Source organism: Mandrillus leucophaeus, unplaced genomic scaffold (genome assembly GCF_000951045.1).
Source record: "Mandrillus leucophaeus isolate KB7577 unplaced genomic scaffold, Mleu.le_1.0 Scaffold250, whole genome shotgun sequence".
NCBI lineage: Eukaryota > Metazoa > Chordata > Mammalia > Primates > Cercopithecidae > Mandrillus > Mandrillus leucophaeus.
The window spans coordinates 1409266-1434797 of NW_012102588.1; the positions used below are offsets into that span (position 1 = coordinate 1409266).

Here is a 25532-nt window from a genome sequence, read left to right on the forward strand (position 1 = left end):
TATTAAAAAAACTAAACAGTATCATTGTATTAATAATTATTGGCAGGCAGAGTTTTAAAATATAAGCATTAAAAAAACTAAACAGTCTCAAAAATGAAAAAAATTAAGTCATGAAAAGTTGAAAATGAGATCATGTTATTTGAACTTTCATAAAATGAGTTATTAAGGTGCATAGACATTGGTGCTATGGAGTTGAGAACATATTTTTGTGCAAATTTCCTCACTAAAAAAGAGAAAGTATTAGTCAGGGAAATGATGATGTATTTATGAGCTGTCTCCAAATCTTTTTCTCCGACTCCTTCATCTTCAGATAATCCTAATTCTCACTTGATAACTTTGAGGAGTATTTAGAAGTATTTTTTAACAACTTTGTTGGGGGGAAGAGGTGAAATCTATTTATTTACCTCGAGCTATAGTTTGCTTGAAAGCAAGAAGCAGGCATTTCTGATTTGCCTCTCCTTTAGTTTGCTCATCTGTGGTGGAATCCCAAGGCCCAGCCACATGTATCTATTTTGTAACTCTCATATTGTAGGGGACACACCCTCAGGTGATCCCCACTGAGTCATGTCTTATGTAATCCCCTCCTACAGAGTGCAGGCACAACCTGTGACTTGCTTTTTAGCAAATGGAATATGGCATAGTCAATGCTTTCATTGAATATTTCACTGCCTTGGTGTCTCAGCAGGCTGCAATGGGAGTTTCTCCTGCAGAGGTTGAAGGCATAAGCTGTCATGTTGTGACAAGCCTGTGAGACGCCACGTGGGAAGAAGCTGTGGGCGATTCCTAGGACATGAGAGTGACCCAGGTGACTGCCAGAAATAAAGTGGGAACCTCAGTCCTACAATCTCAGCTGGATTCTGCCAACAGCTACGTGAGCTTAGAAGAAAAAAACCCAAGCTCCAGACAAGAACACAGCACAGTCAAGACCTTGATGACACCTTTCCAAGACCCTAAGCAGAGGTCCAAGCTGTACTTAGACTCCTGACCCAAGAAGATGGAGCATAACAAATATACATTGTTTTAAGTCACTATATTTGTGGCAATTTGTTATGTAGCAATATACAACCAACACATGTCATAATCCACTTTGCACTCAAATAACAGCCATTCTTGAAAAAAAGTTCTGCTTTGCCAATTATTATTTTCTTCCTGCTGTTGACAATAACAGAAATATAGCAGAATGCTTTATACATATGTATACCTTTATTCAATTCAAAACTTGAATGCAGAATATCATTCTCCATCAGTGAGTCTTGAAACATAGATGAATTGGATTCAACATTTTTCAAAATATCAAAATAGTTTCATTTTGGTACTTAAAAATTGGAAGGTATACCCCCAAACCAGTTTTTTTTTGTTTGTTGGTTTTCATTTTTGTTGTTTTTGGTTTTGGTGTGTCTACTTAACTGTTTTGTTTTGTTTTGAGACAGAGTTTCGCTCTTGTTGCCCAAGCTGGAGTGCAAAGGTGTGATCTTGGCTCACCACAACCTCCGCCTCCTGGATTCAAGCAATTCTCCTGCCTTAGCCTCCTGAGTAACTGGAATTACAGGCATGTGCCACCATGCCCGGCTAATTTTGTATTTTTAGTAGAGATGGGGCTTCTCCATGTTGGTCAGGCTGGTCTCGAACTCCCAACCTCACATGATCCACCTGCCTCGGCCTCCCAAAGTGCTGGGATTACAGGCATGAGCCACTGTGCCTGGCCTACTTAAGTGTTTTTTAAATAAATGTTTTATTTTCAAACAGTTTTAGATTTACAGAATTATAAAGATAATACAGAAAGTTCTTATATACCCCATACTCAGTTTTCCCAAATATTAACATCTTACATTAGCATGGTACATTTATCACATTCAATGAACCAATGTTGATACATTATTGTTAACTAAACTCCATACTTTAGTCAAACTTTCTTAGTTTTTACCTAATGTCTTATTTTTGGTCCAGGATCCCACATTACATTGAGTCATCATCTCTCCTTAGGCTTCTCTTGATTGTGACTATCTCTCAGACTTCAGTTGTTTCTGATGACCTTCACAGCTTTGAGGGGTACTGGTCAGATATTTTGTAGCATGTCACTCTATTAGAATTTGTGTTACGCTTTTCTCATGATTAGACTTAGATCAAGTATTTTGGAGAGGAAGATCACAAAGGCAAAGTGCTCTTCTCATCACATCATGTCAAGGGTACCTACTACCAGTGTGACCTGCCACTGCTGATGTTAACCTTAATCACCTGGCTTGAGATAGTGTTTGCTCGGGTTTCTCCATTGTGAAGTTACTTTTCCCCATCCCTTTCTTTACTATACTCTTTGAAAGAAAGTCATTCTGTGCAGCCCCCAGGGAGGGTTATGCTTTACCCTCTGAAAGGCAGAGTATCTTACATACATTATTTGGAATTCTTCCACATTATCTTCATTTATTTATTCAATCATGTATTTACATCAGTATAGATATGTATTTTGTGCTTTAAGTGATATCCTAATTCTAACTTTCTTTGCTCGAATTTTCCATCTTTGGACATTGAAAGTACTTTCGATTGGGTCCTGTATTCTTTTCACATACAACCATCATTGTGGATTTTTATTTTGTGCACTCCTTTACTTTATAGCACTACAAGATGCTCCAGGCTCATCTTGTATATTTTCTGCCACAGTCTTAAATCAGCCATTTCTCCAAGGAACCCTGGTTCATTTCATCGGAAAATAGTATTAGAAACCAAGGTATGGGAAATAGGTATGTATTGTTTGCTTCCAGACCAAACCAGTTTTTCAGTCTCTAAATATGGGATCTTGGAATGTCCCTATATTCTTAATTTATTTTAATGTATTTGACAAACATTTTTGCAGTGATTACCATGTGCCAGGCACTGTTTTAAGCACTTTGAAAATATTAACTCATTTAATCCTTGTAATAACCTCCTAACAACAAGATAGGTGGTATTAGTCCCATTTTATGGACGAAAAAAACAAAAAACAGAGATATTTGGATATGTCCCATAGTCACCCAGATAGTAACCGACAGAGCTGAAACTGAACTCAAGTATCTGGATCCTGATTTGGAGCTAACCACATTGGAGTTAGATTTGGAGCTAATTCCTACATTGCCTTGCAGTGGTGAGGACTTTGCAGAACTGTCACACAAATTGATGAATTAATTCACCCACACATTCATTCTCTAATACAAATCTGTTATGTTCCCATTAGGTGCCAGACTATCTGATATCTGTTAATTGGTGCTTAATGCCATTTGAGATACCTCTTGGAATATGACTCAATTTAACATAAAGGAGGAGACTATTGTAATGTGCCCCTTGAGAAGACTCTGGCAGCTGCCTGGGATGAAGATGTTATGTAAAAACTACTCCACTCAGTGACTGCAAATATACTTTATTATGCTATAAGTAATATTCAAAGGTGATAGGCAGGCAGTACCTTATTTACTTCATTTCTATTTATTTATCATTTCCATAAATTTTTTAAAGGGTCTTTAGTATCTTTTATATATATGAAACTCCCATTCATTATGCTACTATTCTTGATAAAACATTTGAACAGAATGGTCTCTTGTGAAAACCACTGAACAAAACTGAGATTTCTATTTATAGCTAAGAAGAAAATTTTAAATGTACACTTACTTTCTGACTGTCACCAATGAGTGGTCCCAGGAGACCAAAGTTGAGATAATCTGAAAGAAAACATGCAAAACAATAATGGTGAATGCAAATATCTTTAAGGAATCTTTGTCCTGAGGTCATTATCCCACCTATTTTAATGGCAGAACACTGGGAGACTGATGTCCCATGACATGGTTTATTACTTGTTAATAATGTGTTTTGGAAAAGAGAGTGCAGGTTAGGGTGGATGTGAGGTTCAGCAAAATGGACTCCCTGAGAAAAGAAAGCAGAGACTGAAACAATGGGGAACCTGGAATGGACTTCTTGTTTATATTTATAACTCCTTGGAAGAGGATATGAGAGTTAAGTAAAGGAATACTCAAGAATGTGGGCCTTCATTTTCAGTTCAGAGCAAGTACCAGATGAGCTGCCTTCTAGATATATCAAAGTTTAGGGATATCCAAAAAAGAATTATCCCACCAAATTAAGCTTCACAAAAGAAGGTTAAATAAATAAAATATTTAAATAAAATATTTAAACAAAATATTTTCCAGACAAGCAAGTGCTAAGGGAATTCATTACCACTAGACCAGCCTTATGAGAGATCCTTAAGGGAGTTCTAAGCATGGAAACAAAAGAATGATACTTGCTATCACAAAAGTACTGTTAAGTACATAGCCCACAGACTCTATAAAACAACTACAAAATAGAAACTACAAAGCAACCAGCTAACAACTTATGATAGGATCAAAACCTTACATATCACTATTACTTGAATGCAAATGGTTTAAATGCTCGCACTTAAAAGGCACACAGTGGCAAGTTGGATAAAAGAATGAGGCCCAATTGTCTGCTGTCTTCAAGAGACCCATAGGCTCAAAGTAAAGGGTTGGAGAAAGATCTACCATGCAAACAGAAAACAAAATGAAAAAAAGCAGGAGTTGCTGTTCTTTTATCAGATAGAACAGATTTTAAACCAACAACAGTGAAAAAGGACAAAGAAGGGTATTACATAATGATAAAAAGTTCAATTAAAGAAGAAGACTTAACTATCCTAAATATATATGCACCCAACATCAGAGCACCCAGATTCACAAAACAAGTACTTCTAGACCTATAAAAAGACTCACACAGTCACACAATAATAGTAGGGAGCTTTAACACCCCATTGACAGATCATCAAGGCAGAAAACTAATAAAGAATTTCTGGACTTGACCAATGAGAACTAACAGACATCTACAGAATACTCCATCCATCAAGTATAGAATATATATTCTTCTCACCTGCACATGAAACATACTCTAAGATTAACCACATGCTCAACTGTAAAGCAAGTCTCAATAAATTCAAAAATATCAAAATCAAAACCATACTCTTAGACTATAGTGCAATAAAAATAGAAATAAACTCCAAGATCTCTCAAAATTGCAAAATTACATGAAAATTAAACAACTTGCTTCTGAGTGGCTTTTAGTAAACAATAAAATTAAGGCAGAAATCAAGAAATTCTTTGAAATAAATGAAAGCAGAGATACAACATACCAATATCACTGGGATGCTGCAAAAGCAGAGGAAAGTTATAGCAGTAAATGCCTACCTCAAAAATTTAAAAAGATCTCAAATTAGCAGTCTAACATTAAACCTAGAGGATCTAGAAAAACAAGAGCAAAGTAACCCCAAAGCTAGCAGAAGAAAATAAAATCAGAGCAAAAATGAACAAAGTTGAGACCCAAAAATTCATATGAAGAAGCAACAAAACTAAAAGCTGGTTCTTTGAAAGGATAAACAAGATTGATGGACCATTAGCTAGATTAATGAAGAAAAAAAGAGAAGATACAAATAAGCACAGTCACAAATGACAAAGGTGATATTGCAATGAATCCCACAGAAATACAAAAGATCCTCAGAAACTATTAGGAACAATTCTATGCATGCAAACTAGAAAATTTAGAGAAAATGAGTAAATTCCTGGAAACACACAACCTCCTAAGGCTGATTAGAAGGAAATTGAAACCCTTAACAGACCAGCATCAAGTTCTAAACTTGAAGCAGTAATTTTAAAAAAAACCCTGTTAATCAAAAAAACCTCAGGACTAGATGGATTCACAGCCAAATTCTACCAGATGTACAAAGAAGAGCTGGTACCAATTTTACGGAAACTATTCCAAATAATAGAGGAGAAAGAATTCCTCCCTAACTCATTCTACAAAGCCAGCATCACTCTGATACCAAAACTGGGCAAAGACACAACAACAAAAAAAGAAAACTACAGGCTAATATCTCTGATAAACAAAGAAGCAAAAATTCTCAACAAAATACTAGCAGACTAAATCCAATAGCACATCAAAAAGTTAATTCACCATGATCAAGTAGGCTTCATTCCTAGGGTGCAAGGTTCGCTCAACATATGCAAATCAATAAATTTGATTCACCACATAAACACAATTAAAAGCAAAAACCATATGATCATCTTGATAAACACAAAAAGTTTTTGATAAAATCCAACACCTCTTCATGAAAAAAACTCTCAGGAAACTAGGCATCGAAAGAACATACCTCAAAATTCAAGAGCCATGTATGGTAAACCAACAGCCAATATCACACTAAAGGGGCAAAAACTAGAAGCCTTACCCTTAAGAACTGGAAAAAGACAAGTATGCCCACTCTCACCACCCCTATTCAGTCTATTAACAATACTGGAAGTCCTAAACAGAGCAATCAGGCAAGAGGAAGAACTAAAAGGCATCCAAATAGGAAAAGAAGAAATCAAACTGTCTCTCCTCACAGAGAATATGATTCTATACCTAGAAAACCCTAAAGACTCTGTCCAAAGACTCCTGCAACTGATAAACTTCTGCAGTAAAGTTTCAGGATACAAAATCAATGTACAAAAATCAGTCACATTTCTATACACTAACAATATTCAAGCTGAGGGCCAAATCAAGAACACAGTCCCATTTATAATAGCCACACACACGCATACACACACACACACACACACACACACACACAAATACCTAGGAAAACATCTAACCAAGGAAGTGAAAGATCTCTACAAGGAAAACTACATGACATTGCCAAAAGATACCTAAGATGACACAAACAAATGCTAAAACATTCCATGCTCATGAATCAGAAGGATCAATGTTGTTAAATTGGCCACATTACCCAAAGCAACCCAGAGATTCGATGCTATTCGTATCAAACCACCAACATCATTTTTCACAGAACAAGAAATGAAATTAATATAGAACCAAATTCTATAATTCTAAAATTTATATAGAACCAAAAAGGAACCCAAATAGCCAAAGCAATCCTAAGCAAAAAGAACAAAGCTGGAGGCATCACGTTATCTGACTTCAAACTATACTATACGACTACAGTCACCAAAACAGCATGGTACTGGTGCAAAAACAGACACATAGACCAATGGAACAGAATAGAGAACACAGAAAATAAAGCTGCACACATACAACCATCTGATCTTCAACAAAGTCAACAAAAATAAGCATCACGGAAAGGACTTCCTATTCAAAAAATGGTGCTGGGATAGCTGGCTAGCCACATGCAAAACAATGAAACCGAACCTCTACCTTTCATCATATAAAAAAATTAACTCAAGATGGATGAAAGATTTAGATGTAAGACCTCAAACTATAAGAATCCTAGAAGAAAACCTAGAAAACATTATTCTGGACATCGGCCTTGGAAATGAATTTATGACTAGGCCCTGAAAAGCAATTGCAACAAAAACAAAAACTGATAAAATGAGAACTAGTTAAACTAAAGAGCTTCTGCACAGCAAAAGAAACTATCAACAGAGTAAACAGACAATCTACAGAATGGAAGAAAATATTTGCAAACTATGCATCCAACAAAGGTCTAATATCCAGAATCTATAAGGAACTTAAACTCAGCAGGCAAGCAAAAAATAAAAGAATTTTTAAAAAGCAAAAAAATGTGGACACGTCCCACAAGAAAACTACAAGTAGCCAACAAACATGCAAAAATGCTTCAAATCACCAATGATCAGAGAAATGCAAATCAAAACCACAATGGGACACCATCTCACACCAGTCAGAATGGCTATTATTTAAAAGTCAAAAAACTTTTTAATAAACTTTTTGGGGCTACAAAGAAAAGGGAATGCTTACACACTGTTGGTGGGAATATAGAGTAGTTCAACCCCTGTAGAAAAGCAGTTTGGGGCTGGGCATAGTGGCTCATGCCTGTAGCCCCAGCACTTCGGGAGGCCAAAGTGGACGGATCACTTGAGCCCAGGAGTTCAAGACCAGCCTGAACAAGATGACAAAACTCCACCTCTACAAAAAATACAAAAATTAGCTGAGTGTGGTGGTGCACACCTGTAGTCCCAACTGTCTGGGAGGCTGAAGTGGGAAGATCACTTGAGCCCAGGAGGTCCAGGCTATAGTGAGACATGATTGTGCCACTGCACTCCAGCCCGAGTGAAAGAGTGAGACCTTGTCTCAAGAGGAAAAAAAAAAAGAAAACAGTCTGGAGATTTCATAAAGAAATATTCTTTAAGAATTAAAAACTTTAAGAAAATTCTTAAAACAGAACTACCATTTCACCCAGCAATCCCATTACTGAGTGTATATTCAAAAGAAAATAAATTATTCTACAAAAAGACACATGAACTCACATATTCATCGCAACAGTATTCACAACAGCAAAGACATGGAATCAAACCTAGGTGCCCATCAATGGTGAATTAGACTAAAAAATATGTGGCACATATATACCATGGAATACTATGCAGCCATAAAAAGAATGAAAGCATGTTCATTGCAGCAACATGGATAAAGCTGGAGTCCATTATTCTAAGTGAATTAACACAGGAGCAGAAAACCAAATATCACATCTTCTCACTTATAAGTGTGAGCTAAACATTGGTACACATGGACATAAAAATGGGAACAACAGACACCAGGGACTACTAGAGGAGAGAGGGAGAAATGGGGGAAGAGTTGAAGGACTAACCACTAGGTACTATGTTCAGTACCTGAGTGACAGAATTATTGATACCCCGAACCTCAGCATCATGCAATATACCAGGTAACAAACCTGCACATATACCTACTGAATCTAAAATAAAAGTTGGAAAAAAAGGAACTAGCAGACGCAGTCCATGTAATGTGACAATAGGAAATGACAATAAAATGAGTCAATAAATAGGAATATTATATTGGTTAGATTCATAGGGAAGGAAAGTATCAAAAGAACTGCCTGTGAAAGGACTAACTCAGCATGTCTGATTGAGAAGGCTTCAAGGAAGTGGGTGTGATCTACTGGATCCCATTACTACTGGGCACAAGGAAGGAGTAGTCTCTCAGATTTTGTGTCTGACGTAAAATGTGCATTTAAGTACCTCTGAGAGTGCCAGTCTAGACAATCTAATTAGTCTGTCAAGTGCAGTTTCAAAGCTATTAAGAGGACCAAAGCCCTCTTCAGAAATCTGTAAAAAAAAAAATCTCAAATTATATTATTGAATTCTTAAATATCAAAGTATCACTTTTATTGGGAATAAAATATCAATAAATGTGCAATTATTTGGATTTCTAAAATTCCTCCTTTATTAAAAAATTAATTGTAATAATCAAAGAAGAAAAGGTATTCCAACTGACGTGTTAGGAAAACATTAGAAAACATGTAACCAATTTCTGTATATTTGGCTACAAATGCACCTCAGTCAATACACCAAAGACTCATATTCATCTAAGCACTTAATGGAGAATTGAATACTGTTAAAGGAGAAATCAGGATTTTACCAAAGAGTTAATAAAGGTGTCCCTCTGAACATAGACTAGAAGTGGTATACGTCAGTGGTAAGGACTTCATGTAAGTTATTGAACCTTGGAATGTTCCACAGATTATAACTATTACTCTATTTCTAGCTCCAACAATCTAAGAATTCTTATCTAAGACAGATTCTTAATTTTTTCCTTACTCATAATAACCTGTACATTTTAATAATATAGATACGATGGAAGATGTTTGGTTTAATAAAATGTAATCTTTGCAAGTATGATTTTTTAACTGAAAAAAATCTGTGAAATAATTTTTATGTATATTCCTTCATCTCAAAGTTATATTGTTGACACCCAAACATAATACAACTTGAAAAGTACTTTTTTTTTTTGTTTTTTTTTTTGAGACAAGAATCTCCCTCTGTTGTCCAGGCTGGAGTGCAGTGGCACAATCTCAGCTCACTGCAACCTCTGCCTCCAGGATTCAAGCAATTCTCCTGCCTCAGCCTCTAAGATCTGAAAACATGTCAAAGTGAGTTTAAAGTGTTTTATGATTTAAAATATAATTAACTCAATTTTAGATTTTGAGATTTTACTTTAAAAAATGGTGTCTCTGGAAATGATGATGCTTCATGCAAAAAAAAAAAAAAAAGTGCTTGGTTAAATGACAAGATAAATAAATGAGTGGTGACTAGTGCTGACCTATGAGAGAACCCTGACAGATTTCTGTAGCATCAGAATGGACAGCCCATTAAATACCAAGCTACTAGGTGATGTGTAAGATAACTGGATGAGACCAAGAGAAGAAAAAATCTATCTTCTATGTTATTGGACACGTTTCATTGACCTGCTCACAGAAGCACATTGAAACACACCCTATCTTACCTATTTGTTCTCAGCAATTAATGAGAAAATAGTGAAGGTGGGATTGAAAGAGCAGGAACATGTAGGAGCACAAGGATAATAACGACAGAGTATGTATTTCATTCTTCATATAATAGCTGCTTTCATTAAAATATATATGCAAAAAAAAATTCTACAGATTGCTGCCATGGCTTGAATTTTTGTGTCTTTACAAAATTGGTGTTGAAACGTAGTATCTCCAGTACAATACAGTTGTGCCCCATTATCCACAGGAAATATACATTCCAAGAACCCCAAGGGGATGCCTAAAACCTCAAATAGTGCTGAATCTGATACATACTATGTTTTCTACATATGCTATGTTTTTCTTCTATACATACATACATACCTATGATAAGGTTTAATTTAGAAATTATACACAGCAAGAGATTAACCACAACCAATAATAAAATAGAATAACTGTAACACTATATTATATTAAAAATCACATGAATGTGATTTTTGTATTGTATTAAAAATCACGTGAATGTGGTCTCTATTTCTCTCTCTCTCTCTCAGAATATCTCCTTGTACTGTACCTAGGAAAGTGAAACTATGGACAAGGAGGGACTACTGTAGTATTAAAGGTGGGGCTTTAAGTGGATGATTACATCATGAGGGCTCATCCCTCATGAATGGAATTAAGGTTCCTATAAAAGAGGGCCTCACACAGCATTTGGCCCTTTTGCCCTTTTGTGTCCCTTTCACCAAGTGAGGACACAAGAAGAAGCGCCACGTTGAGGCAGACAGCAGCTCTCACCAGACATTTGCTGGCATCTTGATCTTGGACTTCCCAGAAGTCCAGAACCACAAAAACAAGTTTCTGTACTTTATAAATTACCCAGTTGTGAGTATTTTGTTATAGCAGCATGAAAAGACTAAGACAACTACACATTTATCTTGCTAATCTGTCTCACTCCTGGAAGGCAAGGAGGTAAGACAGAAAGAGCACAGAAATGAAAGTCTAGGGTCTAACCCCACCTTGGCCACTTATTGGCAGATAAGTGACCTTGGAGCAGTCACTCACTATCACTAGCTCTCTATACACAGAAAATGATGTGTAACTGCTGTCAAGTCCCTTCCAGTTCCGACATCCATCCCAAATTAGTCCTAACTTTTCCTTTAAGATCTCTGTCAAGGAATGTATGGCTTATGAATAAACAAATACATGTAGCTGGCCAACTTTGCTTTCTCAGTAGCCTGGAGAGAATCCTTTTGTAATAGTGATAATGGTTACAATACTTTATACATATTGGTTTAATTTCAAGGTTTTTTAAAAGGGACTTTGTACATAATTACATTTTAAAAAATAAGTTCTTTCTCTTATGTTTAGTGCTGGGATTCTATTTGCATTATTAAAGGTATTGACTGGCATCCCATTTTTCCCTGTGTTTCAGATAGAATATGTAACATGGAATATTTGAGCTTGACTATTTTAAAGACTTTATTAACAAATTTATCAGGGCTGATAATGTTATTGGAAAGATAGTTTTTTTTATTTCAACTTTTATTATAGATTAAAGGATACATGTGCAGATTTGCTACATGGGTAAACTGTGTGATGCTGAGGCTCGGACTCCCAACAATCCCATCATCCAGGCCACAAGCAGAGTACCCAATAGGTGGTTCTTCAGCCTGAGCCTCCCAACCTCTTTCCCCATCCACTGATCCCCAGGGTCTATTGTTCCCATCTTTACCATCGTGGGTACTCTTGCATCCTCAGAGATATGAAACTCTGAGAACATTTAGATAAAAAAGGCTTTGAAAAGTTCTAATATTATATAAAGATACTATATAGTCACCAATACCATTTAGCCATTATTTCTAACCATGCTATCAGTCAGCCATATCATCCATTCATGCTAATGGTGAATGAAATGGTTTCTGGTCTGTCAGCACTGGTATCTAATCTTTCACTCAAAACATGGCATTTGCATTGAGCAGTACAGTATATTCTGACAAGTGCTTGAAAATAGAGTCAACAGCACTTCACATTTAGTCTTAATTCGATTTAACAAGTTTGGCAATTTGCAGTTCAGAATTCAACCCTAACTTTCCTCAGGAAATGGAAAAGGCTCAGTATTCATTCATCTGGAAAAAATCTACCATGCTCCAAATCATAACTAAACTGGAAGCAGATGATATTCATCCTCTCAGGGGCATTTAGCATAAACTAAATATACACACAACACAGCTGACCATTTATAAACACAGTTACCATCGGGACCAGAGAGCTGTGTCAATGGCCTTGCATTCATTGGCCTGCAGTGAAAAACCAGAGATCCTGCTAAGATGGAGGCCAATGTCTGAACAGCATGCAATCCACACTGCTCCATTTTACACAAATGTCGAAAAAATATTTTAAAGCATTCCATTGTCTTGTCTACTTTTAGACTGAGTCCTTAAATGAGGATTCATCTAGTTCTTTTCATTTTCATAAACATAGACATTAAATATAGATTTAAGAGGATTCAGGCTTCCTTAAAGGACCCTCATTATTGCCACTCTCCTGAGGTTCCTTCAGATGCTGTGATTCATTCCGATGTCGATTCTGTGATTCAGTTGTGAGGGATGAATATTTTCCTTATTTATATCTCAGAGTTGGTCTTAAATTCAGAAAGCATGTATGACAAAAGAAAAATAAATAAATAACACAAAGAAACAAATCTCATTCCAGAGAAGAGAGATTGGCTAAATGAGGGTTAAATCAATCAGCCAGTCAAAAACATTACAGAGTATCCAAGAGGGCAGAGCCCAGGCATAATTCTCCCTTCTGTCCACGTCACCTGCAATGCTCCCCTTGGAAGAGTGGCTGGGTGCTTCACATGCAGAAAAATACAGACACCTGATAGCCAGACTATAAGGGGTGCATTTATCCATTCATTCAACAAACATTTATTCAGCATCCACCAAGGGGCAGGGGTAGGGTACTTTAAGGTGCTCGCTCCAGAAGGCAGAAGCCAGCTAGCCGCTATGGCAGACAAATAAGAATAAAGTAACAAAATGTGATCAGTTGAAGGATAGACACATATAAACATGAATAACCAATGTGAGCAATACCCCCTCACACTCTACACTCATTCCCCGTCTCATTAGCACTTGGCTCATTAGCACCATTGCCACTTCGGGTTATATATTTATTTATTTACTTATTTATGGCTGTCTGTCTCACAGTCACATTATTTATATGTTAAATAGATATATAACATCAAGTGGCAATGGTGCCAATGACATGTCCTTGAGGGCATGGGATTTCTTTGGGTCATTGAGCTAAACCAGCCCCCAGAACAGAACCCCATACCCAATAGGTATTCAATAAATATGCCATAAATACGTTCCTATAAAAGAAGCTTCACATAGCATTTGACAAATGAATGTATGAGCGAATCAACATTATAGAGGTCATTCAAAAGAAGGAATGATTGACTGGAAAGACAGGAGGAAATGATGCTGGGCTATGATTAAAGGCAATTAAATGTTGATAAGAAAGAAGCTGAAAAATCAGGCAAGAGATGTTCACTGGGCAGGTCCTTGGGAGCCCCTTGCAATGGGTCTATGGAATCCAGGCAGTTGTGTCTACCCAGTGTCCTGTCCTTGTGGAACTGTCTTCCCAGCTCCATGTGGCTTTGGCGGGGCAACCAATCCCAGACTTCAACTCCTCTGACCACAGGGGAGAGCCCCAGCCCACTGCAGTCTGTCTGATTCTCCCTCCCGGGCATTTAAATCTGCAGCCAACAAGAACAAGAGCACTGGCAGCAGAGCCATCAGCAGTGGCAGGACCTTGGAAAGATGGCTCATGAATTCCTGCTTCTGGCACCCCCCGTTCCCCTGGTTCTCGTCTTTCCCGAGGCCTGTTTGGTCAGCTCTTCCCTCAGTTCTTTAAGCTATTAATAGCCCTCCAATAAACTTTTCTTTTCTGGCTCCAGTAGCCTCAGTTTATTTCTGTTGATTACATGCTAAGCTTTCTACAACCACAGGGGCTGATTAGAAGATAATTGTGGCTTGGAAGGACTCAGAAATAAATTTCTATTTGACACTAACCATGCACAGGTACTGAGCTAAGCTCTTTACATGAATTATCCAATTTAATCTCCAGAACCATCTCTATTAGTGACTATTTCCATTTTAAATAAGTTTAAAAATTTAACTTCTTTAACTCAACTTAAAGAAGTTAAATAATATGTCCATGCTGATGATCTACCAGGTGGCAGAGCCAGCACTTGGCTTCAAAGACCACAGTCTTAACAACTTCCCGCCATTCTTCTCCCCACTTAGGCTCACTGAACTCCTGGGAAACACAAGTGTTAGCATGTCATAAACAACTAGAAATGCCACTTGTATCATGGCCAGGTAGGGTTAGGGTTAGGGATAAGGAGGTGGTGAGTCTCCCTAAGGAATGAGTGGAGTTAAGGGAAGTGGCACTAGTTTCTGTGGCCACTTTCCTGGAATGCTCTTCTCACGTTCTGAATTGTGTTACGGGTTATTATTTTTTGTTCCTATACCATACAAAGAAATTAGAACAGTCGCTGTCCTATCGAGAAGAGCTAAAACAGGTGCCTGAAACAAGTGGCCCCAAAGTCTCTCTTCAATTAACAGACACTGGCCCTGTTCTCCTGTGGCTTCCTCCTTCACTCTGAGTATTGCTGGTTTGCAGTCACTTCCCACCTGGGACCAGATCCCAGCAAGTCTGTTTACCCACTAGCATGACCCTCACCTTGCTGTCCTCTGTCATCCACCCTCATGCCTCCTCCTACCTCATTTTACCTCTTCACCAGTTTATTATTCATTCATTATCAGTCATTCAGAAAACATCTGAGGGCCTGAATGTGTCAGGCTCTGTGCCAGGCACCAGGAGTGTCCCACCAACAGAAGAGCAAAGTCCCCGCTCTGGTGGAGCATACGGTCTAGATGGGGGGACAGACAGAATACAAGTAAACAAACGTATCCATACAACAAGCCTGCACTGTTGTCAGGGAGCTGCGGCAGAGAAGTCAGACCTGAGATGCAGCGTAGCAGAGAAGGGTCTGCGTGTGATGAAGGTGTCTGAGCAAGGATCTGCTAAGTGGAGGAGTAAAGGGTAAGAAGGAGCCAACCTCGCCAAGAGTCAGGAAGGGCAGTCTAAGCAGAGGGAACAGCCTGTGCAAAGGCCCCGAGATGGGAAAGGGTGTGGCATGGTTCAACATCCGAGCAGTGGGTACAGAAGAAGGTGGCATGAGATGAGGCCCACTGAGGCAAGAAGTGGAAAAATCAGGCAAGAGAAGATTGCTGGGCAGGTCCTCAGGAGCCCCTTGCAATGGGTCTATGGAATCCAGGCAGTTGTGTCTACCCAGTGTCCTGTCCTTGTGGAAGTGTCCTCCCAGCTCCATGTGGCTTTGGTGGGGCAACTAATCCCAGACTTCAGCTGCTCTGACCACAGGGGAGAGCCCAGCCCAAGCCAAAGTCAGGGCCTGGGTGGAGTGTGGGTTTTATTCTCAGTGCAACCTGTTCTCCTATTACTCTCAGGGAAAAATATTTTTTAAAAACCTAAAAATAACAGAGGAGAAAATATTTTAACAAATATTTTCACGTCTATTTAATGCCTAAATGACTGATGAAGTGCTAAACTCTTACAACATTGGAAATCTGTCAGGATTGCAATTTGAATGACAAGCCAGGAACTAACTGAAAAATGATCTTGCAAAAAGCCTCACACAGCAACTGTTTTATGAGTCCTTAACAGAACTTAAAAACTAATTAAGATTGTCCAATCTCTCAACGATCTTGCAATGTAGAGATTATGATGCTCATCTTCTAGGAAATTGAAGCTTGAAAAGTTCCCACAGCTAACCCTGTAGAAGAACTGGGATTTATAGCCAGGCTTGTCCCACTCCAAATTTAGTCTTAACTATTATGCTGTACCTTCCCCAAATTCCATTAATTTAGTACAATACCATCTTATTTGATTAATAGTACCAAAAAACAATGTATGCTACAGAAGTAAGCCTCCTGGACCACGGAGATCCTGTTAAAATGAAACCTTTAAAACATATACCTCTTTGGATGATAATCTTTCCAAATTTCTGCCTTTTATATACCAGCTCCACACATTAACCATTATGAACATCAGAGATTCCATGATGCTGCCCTCAGGTACTTTGAAGTGCAAATACCTGCTCGCTTCTAAACCAAATGGGCTCAGGCTATGGACACTTTTTTTTTTTTTTTTTTAAACATTTTCTGTGTTTTATTTTTTTCCTTTCTCTTCAATAACTTTCAGGAGTTTTTCTTTTTTTCTTTATTGATCTCCTGTTTATTCATTTTCAGGACTTCTTACGACTTTCAGCGTGCTTGCCTCTTGCAACTTTTCCCTAAACGTTAATGCTCTAGTTGTTCTTTAGATTGAGAAACATGATGATTTAGCATTTTGCATTTGTTAGCATTTTTAGTGAAAGATGAATAAAGAGAAACTGAGTCAACAGTATTAAATACAAAAACACTGCGCTGTGAAATATACTGTACTGGAAGGACTGGCTTGAAAGGGAGGCGTGCAGGGTTTCAGGGGAGGTGAGGGGTGAGCCTGAATGGTGCGGGGAGGCCAGATCAGGTAGAGACAGTGTTATCTAGAAGGCCTTTCAAGTGGGCAGCTCAGAACTCAGGACACACTCTTTTATGGGTATTCCCATATTATGTGATAGTCAGGCTGTCAAATCATTCTATAAAATCTTATTTAATCCCTTATATACATAAAATGTTTTCCCCTCGATTCTATGAGAATGTGAGTAGGAGCAAGAAATCAAGAACCCAGGTGAATATTGCAAAGTTCTAGCCCCTAAAGAAGGGGAAGAAGAAGGAGGAGGAGGAGGAGGAACTGAGGGAGGGAAGGAGGCAGGGAGGGAGGCAAGGAGGGAGGGAGGGAGGAAGGAAGAAAAGAAGGAAGGAAGAGAGGAAGGAAGGAAGAGAGGAAGGAAGGGAGGAAGGAAGGAAGGGAGGGAAGGAGGCAGGGAGGGAGGGGGGGAAGGAGAGAGGGAGGGAGGGAAGAAGGAAGGAAAGAAAGAAGGAAGTGAGGAGGGAAGGGAGAGGAGGCAGGGAGGGAGGGAGAAGGAGGAGAGAGGGAGGGAGGGAGCGAAGAAGGGAGGAAGGAAGGAAGGAAGGAAGGAAGAAAGGAAGGGAGGGAGAGAAGGAGGGAGGAAGGGAGGGAGGGAGGGAAGAAGGAGGGAGGAAGGGAGGGAGGGAGAGAAGGAGGCAGGGAGGGAGGCAAGGAGGGAGGGAGGGAGGAAGGAAGAAAAGAAGGAAGGAAGAGAGGAAGGAAGGAAGAGAGGAAGGAAGGGAGGAAGGAAGGAAGGGAGGGAAGGAGGCAGGGAGGGAGGGGGGGAAGGAGAGAGGGAGGGAGGGAAGAAGGAAGGAAAGAAAGAAGGAAGTGAGGAGGGAAGGGAGAGGAGGCAGGGAGGGAGGGAGAAGGAGGAGAGAGGGAGGGAGGGAGCGAAGAAGGGAGGAAGGAAGGAAGGAAGGAAGGAAGAAAGGAAGGGAGGGAAGGAGGGAGGGAGGGAAGGAGGGAGGAAGGAAGGAAGGAAGGAGGGAAGGAAGGAAGGAAGGGAGGGAAGAAGGCAGGGAGGGAGGGAAGGAGGCAGGGAGGGAGGGAGGGAAGGAGGGAGGAAGGAAGGAAGGAAGGGAAGGAGGGAGGGAAGGAGGAACAAAGGGAGGGAGGGAGGGACGGGTATTTCCCTGGGGATGAGAGGGCAGATCCAGGTTTGGGGGTCTGAGTTTATACAAATACAGACTTCTTTATTAAAAATACAAATTATATCTTGTAATCCCAGTACTTTGGGAGGCCTAGGCGGGCAGATCACTTGAGGTCAGATGCTCGAGACCAGCCTGGCGAACATGGTAAGACCCCATCTCTACTAAAAATACAAAAATACAACCACACTGCCCAGTGTGGTGACAGGTGCCTGTAATCCCAGCTGCTTGAGAGGCTGAGGCAGGAGAATCACTTGAGCCTGGGAGATGGAGGTTGTAGTGAGCCGAGATCACACCACTGCACTCCAGCCTGGGCGACAGAGTGAGACTCCATCACAAAAATAAAAAATAAAAATAAATAAAAATTATGGTTACAAAATTAGATAACAAATATGAGTATTTTTTAAAATGAGAAAATTACAAAATTATAAATTTTAAAAACTAAAGAACAGCTTCGCATCACAAAAATCCAGAAAAATAACATATTTTTATTAACTACCAGATGTATGTATACATGAAAGTGACTGTAAATTACATAAATATATCTCATTAAACCCAAACAAAATGCATCCCCGATTCAGCTTCCCTTTAGTCTGATTCCCAAAATGCCTCTGGCTACTCCAACGCCATCTCGCTGCTGATCAATACAACAGAGGGTAAGGGTAAGTCCTATGGGAAGAGACAATGGTCTTAACCAATCATAAGCAAAATCGCTTTATTTTACAAAAACATGGCTATGTGAGCTCAATGTCAGGGTGCCTTGAGCTCCTGAGCTCACAGTGCCTCCAGCTCAGCACTTTCCTCTCCTGCGGCTCCTTAACCACTGGGCCCTCTTCCTCCCTCATCACCCTAAATGGCCAGCAGGAGAGGGCCTGTGCTCCCAGTTTAATAAATTAGGAAAGCTCACATCTCCTGTTCCACACAACCCACCAACACAGAGCGCACATAATGGAAACTGTAGCAGAATGAGTAAGCAACATTCATCCCACTGGAATTGTATGGGGTCTTGGCTCTAAAATACTTCCCAGAGATAGCAATCCAGATAGCAGCATTCAAACAAATCCTTTGCCAGCATGAAGTGCGTGTGTGAAAGCTGTGGGGGAGTGTGTCCCTCTGCAGCCAGGACATCAAGTGCCTGGGTCATTACCTTGACCTTTTCTATTCCAGGGAAGTCATGGTATTGCTAGTCTGTGAGTTGCTTTGTTTCTATGGCAAGGCTTATACAATTCCTTTTTTGGAGGCGTTTGCTAGCGATTCTGCTTTCTGAACTAGAAGCCCCTTATCAGTGCCACATAAACAGAGGTGAAAGCTGTGTCACCAGCACCACTGTCCCTGGTGTCATTGAGCCTGATGTCCGCCAGCCTGGACCACTCCACTGACTTTCTTGATGGGCCTTGCGGTCACCAAGCCTATATTGAATTCAGTACTAATTATCTGGGTTCCAAGAAGCAGGGAACAAGCAAACATCCACCCCTGGGTGAAAAAGCCATTTGCTGCCAAATGGTGATTTGGACTTTATAAAAGAACATAGTTGATGACCTGAGGCAGTTCACTTATCATTCATCTGAGCAAGAAACCAAAACTCCTCCAATAAACAAATGTCTGGCCTTTTTCACAAGGCTGGTAAGGACATGCTGGTGGCCCTAAAACAACTCTGTTAACAATATCAGATACACTGTGTATCTGATGCCACAAATTCTACCAAAGCAATACCAAGGACACAGAGTTGGGGGACCAGAAAGAAGCCTGAACTGGACACTCAAGTAAAATGTGTGCGTGACTCCATGTCCTGAGTCCTGAAAAAGTTGCAGACATTTTGAAAGAAATATGAAGACATGCAATGTATTTCCTATAACAGATGCCTCAAGTGTCAATCATCTTCCTTTTTTTTCCTGTTTCTTTTCCTTTCTTGTATTTTCTTTGTTTTGGTTTTGGTTTTGGTTTGGTTTGCTTTTGCTGTCTTTTTCATTTTCCTTTTAACACAACTACGCTCGTGTATGGGTGTAGTCCTGTCCCAGTGGCCCTGCAAAGCACTCTACACACATTATCTCTTTTATTTCACAAAGCAGTCCTAAAAAGGAGATGCTGTCGTTCTCATTTTACATATGGAAAAACAGAGGCTTGGCTAGGGAGCAAATGTATTAATGGGGTGTGACCCCATATCTGTCTCACTCACAGCCCAGGCCCTTAGGAGCACCTGTCATCTTTCCCTTCAGAAGCAGGTGGCCATCACAGCCTGTCACTGCCACACCACCTACTATGAGAGAAGGGATTCTTCTGTAGCCCTTACTTTGAGCTCCCTAAGCTACATCCCACCTACCCCTCTGTTTTCAGCAGCAGTTGGAAGGCAGAGGGAGGTGAGTGCAGGCTTCTCTAGGGCTGACAGTGCTCTGTCAGTTGTATCCAGGGCATGTTCTTTTAGCCTCCAGGCCCCTCCCCTGCCGCAGGGACTTGCAGTCCACAGATGCAGCCAGGCAGCAGAGGAGTAAAGCCCCTGACGACAGTCCTCAGCCAATGGTGAGTGGTAACAGATAAATACCCACCTCCTGACCCAAGACACAACTCTGGGAGACATTTCTGCACGTCCCCCAAAATAATCACATCATTATTAAAAATCTGCTTCCAGGGGAAACCAAACTAAGCCATCTCCCAATAACCCTTTCCATTCCCCCTGCCTGTTCAGCAGCGCTTCTGCTTCAGGGTGTGTGTCTTTTATATGGTCAAGGCTAGCTGTGCAAATGAAGGACTTTCTTTCCTTTTTTTTCCCCTCTTAGCCAATTATTTCCCTTAACCACAGCTTTCTTTAAAGAAAAGAATACAAGAGACAGGGAGAGAGAAAAGCAAGGTCTAATCATTCTTCTCTTCCTTTGCTCAGAGTCCTTAAGCCCAGCTGCCTCATATCTCCATTACAAGGCAAGCTCATTAGAGGTACTGAGCACTGAACAAAGCCCCCCGCTGTGTTAAGGTGGGGAGCAGACTCCTGAGCACACTGTAATAAAACAAACTTAAATGATGACAATCTAACAAGTTAGCTAGAGAATATTATTTTGCTGTCAAGTATTTAGGCATAAATTATAGGCAGTTCAGATAAATGACTCTAAAGTTTGTTACTTTTACACACACACAAAATTTAGAATGTTTTCCCCTTCACGTTGTTTGTTCTCTATTACCTAGAAATAGCATTGATAGCAACAATTTTTCTTCCACGATGCACACATACGCACATATACACATACCTGCTAAAAATCAAATATTCTGGATCCCCTTTGCTAAAAGTAGTTTGCTTGTGTTTCTACCCTGACCAAGGATCATGATCTACCCTGACCAAGGATCGCTGTTGTAGGCTGAATAATGGCCTCTCAAATATGTCCATGTCCTAGTCCCCAGAATCTGTCAATGTTACCTCATAGGAGAAAAGGGACATTGCAGATGTGATGAAGTTAAGGATCTTGAGATGGAGAGATTATCTGAGAGCGCCCACTGTGATCACAATTTTCCTGAGTCAGGAGCCATCAGAGTCAGGGGAGAAAGCACTGTGACGACGGAAGCAGAGATTGGCAGGATGCAGCCAGGAGTTGGGGCATGCCAGCAGCCTCTAGAAGCTGACAAAGGCCAGGAAATGAATTCTCCCCTCAGAGCCTCCAGAAGAAACCAGCCCTGCCACCTTCACTTTAGCCCAGTAAAACTGATTTCAGACTTTAGACCTCCAGAACTACAAGAGAATAGGTCTGAGCTGTTTGAAGCCTCTAAGTTTGTGGTGATTTGTTATAGCAGCAATGGGAAACTGGTACAACTACCTCTCATCCTGCAACTGCCTTTCCATGCTGCCCTCACCTCCACCCCACTTTGCTCTGCCCTGACAACCTACACATTATACTCAAATGAGGGATTTGGGAGTACCCGGTCCTCATCGATCCTAAAGGACATGTCTTGGGGGTTGGAGGCCTCAAGGCAGCAGAATATCTGTACCATGAGGACAAGAAATGATTGCAAGCAATGGGATAGGATGTGCAGGAATAATCAGGAGTTCCGGACAGTGGTAGGGGCTACAGAAAAGGATTTTGGAATCATTAGCACTTAAGTGATGGCTGAAGTCAACCCACAGAGAGACTTCATAAATATATGATAGTGACTTAGATAGGACTAGGAAGTAGATCAAGGGGATTTGATATGCAAATGACATGTATATCAGAGATACTACAGAAAGTGTGATCCAGAGCATAATTTTTAAAACTTTTTCTTGAGCTGAAATACAATCTCAGTTTGATGATGAAGAGGATTACATATGATTCAGAGGAAAGCAAGCCTCAAAAACAACCTCTTGAGTTCTGTACTTGGTGCAGGGATACAAAATAGTCATGGTTTCTGTCCTTAAGAAGATTGCAGACAAATTTTATTGCAACATAATGTGTGATATGACAATGACAATGGTGTCAATCAGTGTACTCATGGGGCACAACAGAGAGACGGTCCAACCTAAGGACTGAAGAAAACCTTCATGGAGGGAGTAATAGCTAAATGGATTTTGAAAAATCAGTGGGGAGAGCAAGAAAGGGAAGAATTCCAGGTACACGAAATAGCACAAAGTCAGAGGGGCTAGTGAGTGGATAAGCTCCCCCAAGAAGATTAGGCATGGTAAGAAGAATGGAGAAATAAAAACAGAGCCCTGGAGGACAGGAAGGGTTAAAGAAGAAGCAAAAGAAAAGAGACCCATAAATTAGTCAAAGAAATAGAGGAAAGTCTAGAGAAAATGGCATCATGGAATCTACGAGTCGGGAGCTTCAGGAAGGAGGGAGTTCAGTAAGACAAATACTGAAAGGGACAATAGAAAGAAAGCCATGAGTGAATTTCCTTAGAGCAGTTTTATTAGATTATGACAGGAAAATTAAAAAAAAACAGACTGCAAAACACTTAGAACTAAATGGAAGTGAAGAAGTGGAGGCAGCGTGCTGCACTTCCAAGTACCTTGGTTGAGAAGGAAATGAGAACCACGCCGACTTGTCAGGTTTTTAAACTTTGAAGACAAAAATAGGCTTTACAAGCTGCCACTAAAAAGAAGAGATAAAATTTAAATACACAAAGAGAAGATAAGAATCAACTTGGGCCATCCTCCTCAGACTTAGGCAAAACTAAAATAAGTGAAAATATCACCAAAGAACAGTGGGGTAAGCTGGCTGGGAAGAAGAAAAACATTTTAAAAGTAAGAGACTATATATAAAAAACTTGTCAAAGAAGTCTCAAATTAAAGATCACAAGAAGAATTAAAGACATCTGAAAGCAGATGCGCTAGAGAAAGAAGTGGGAATAGTTAGAAAAATTTAAGACAAAGGAATAGCCTCTACATCAAAAAGGCAAAATTAACAATAGCAAGACAAAATGTGAAAATTACAACGTAAAAAAATAAACATAGGTAAGAAATTTCAGACAATTAATATATAATGATGAAGTAGGAGACAGGGGAATAGATACTCCAAAAACCAGGTTTCCACAGTTAATCTAGAATTTAGCAAACAATTCCTAAGCGCTGACCTAAAAGAGAAGATTTTATTTACATCCTAAGGAAATTTGATAGCAATAGACATGAAAATGAAAGTTGAGTTTAAGTAGGATGCTAAAATATTCTTTTTATAAAATGAACCGGCCAGATAAGATTTTGATGGCCCTAGCATAAAACTAAAGAGTTTATAGTTTACAATAGAAAACAAGTGGTTAAAATGGTAAAGGAAAATAAAGAACAAAAAGGGAATAATCCATGGTGTCAAATGCTGTTGAAAAGTTCAGCAGGATGAGATCTGAGAACTGATCACTGGAGTCTGGTAATGTCAAGGTCACTGGGGGCCTGGACAAAGTCTTTGGTGGAGCAGTGGGGAGGTAATTCCGAGTGGAGTGGGTTGCAGAGAGAAAGCAAGGAGAGGAAGTAGATATGATGAGTCCGGACAACTCTTTTGCCATTAAGGGGAATAGAGAAATTGAGCTATAGCTTATAGGATCAAGAGATTCTTTTTATATTTTTTTTAAAGATGGAAGACATCATACTACGTAAGACGATGGATATGAGGCAGGGAAGACAGGAAAATCAATGAAGCAGTGGTGATTGACAGCCAATTGCCGAAGCCAAGGCCTAAGTAAGAGAGCAGGTGCAGGGCATATGAGAAGTGCTGGCTTTAGTAAGAGCAGTGATGATTCATCTCAGTTAACAGGAGGGAAGAGGGCACAGGGCCAGAAGCAGGGAGGTGAATAGATTTTGTAGCAGGAATCTGTGGAAGTTCCTTGATTGCCTCATCTCCGTGAGGGAGGCAAGGCCATCAGCTGAGAGTGAGGAAGGGGTTGGTCTGAGGTTTGGGAGAGAAGAAGGGTGCAACAATTATCTACAAGAATGAGAGTAAATTGACTAAGGAGATTTAGTAGGATTCTAACATGGCATTTTCTACTTGACATTTGCAGTCATGAATTTTTAGTAAGACCAATCAGCAAGTTTGCATATTTTTCTCCAATCACATTCAGTCTCTCTTAGATTTACTGATCATGGTTAGGACTTGTCAGGTGAGGAGGGGAGGTACTGAAGGCATATGCAAGGCAGGGACTACTAGAATGGAACCATGAAGAGAAATGGGGAAATGAAGGGAGAAATAGCCAAGAGGTGGCAAAGTCAATGGATCAGAGGTCCCAGAAGGCAAAAAAATGTTGCAGTGGAGTTATTTAGAAATATAGAAGGTAATAATCAGAAAGTAGAATGCTAGCAACAGATTATAGAAGGTATATAGTTATTGGTAAGGGCAAAGTCAGAGTAGAGGTTCTTAACCCCATTAGACTTGCTAATATATTAGAATATTCAGATCTTTCCCAAAACAGAGTCATAAAATCTCTGATGGCGAGGTATTTTTTATTTGTTTGTTTGTTTACCAGTGCCTTGGGAGATTCTAATATGCAGCCAAGGTTGAGAACCACTGGTCTAGGGTAGGTTTATGTTTAAAAATCTACCATGATATAGTGTTTTAAGCTCAGATTATTGCGTGGCCAGTTAAAATCCAACTCTCTTCCACATGATCTCCCGTTGGACCTTGTCTCTTGTATCCTATCTGGGAAACTGAGTTTTAAAAATCTGATAAACATAGGCATTTAATTTTTTCCTCTTAATTCCTTCAATCTTATTGACTTGTAGTTTGGCTTATTGAGATAATTTTAAATTTTGTTTTATAATATTAGCTACATCTTCCAACTTCTGGCATCCACAGAGATGACTAGCAAGCCTTCTATGTTTTCCTGTGAATTAATAAACCATTAAATGATCTTAACCAAGAAAAGCCTAACAAAGAAGTGATGTTTTAAAACAGACATCATTCTAGGGATCCATTGCTCTTGGGGTCACACCTCTTTTTTAACTTTTATTTCAGGTTCAGGGGTACATGTGAAGGTTTGTTACACAGGTAAACGCGTGTCATGGGGGTTTGTTATACAGATTATTTCATCACCGAGGTACTAAGCCCAGTAGCCAATTGTTATCTTTTCTGCTCCTCTCCCTCCTCCCA

General features: G+C 39.7%; 1 protein-coding gene across 3 annotated transcripts in view; it reads right to left on the reverse strand.

Moving 5' to 3' along the window:
• The window catches only part of NCALD (neurocalcin delta), a 439835-nt gene that overhangs the window by 225947 nt on the left and 188356 nt on the right, over positions 1-25532 (reverse strand). For all 3 annotated transcript variants that reach the window (XM_011983487.1, XM_011983485.1, XM_011983488.1), the window contains exon 3: positions 3637-3686. The gene's annotated coding sequence lies outside the window, so the exon portion shown is untranslated. The remainder of the gene's footprint in view (positions 1-3636; positions 3687-25532) is intronic.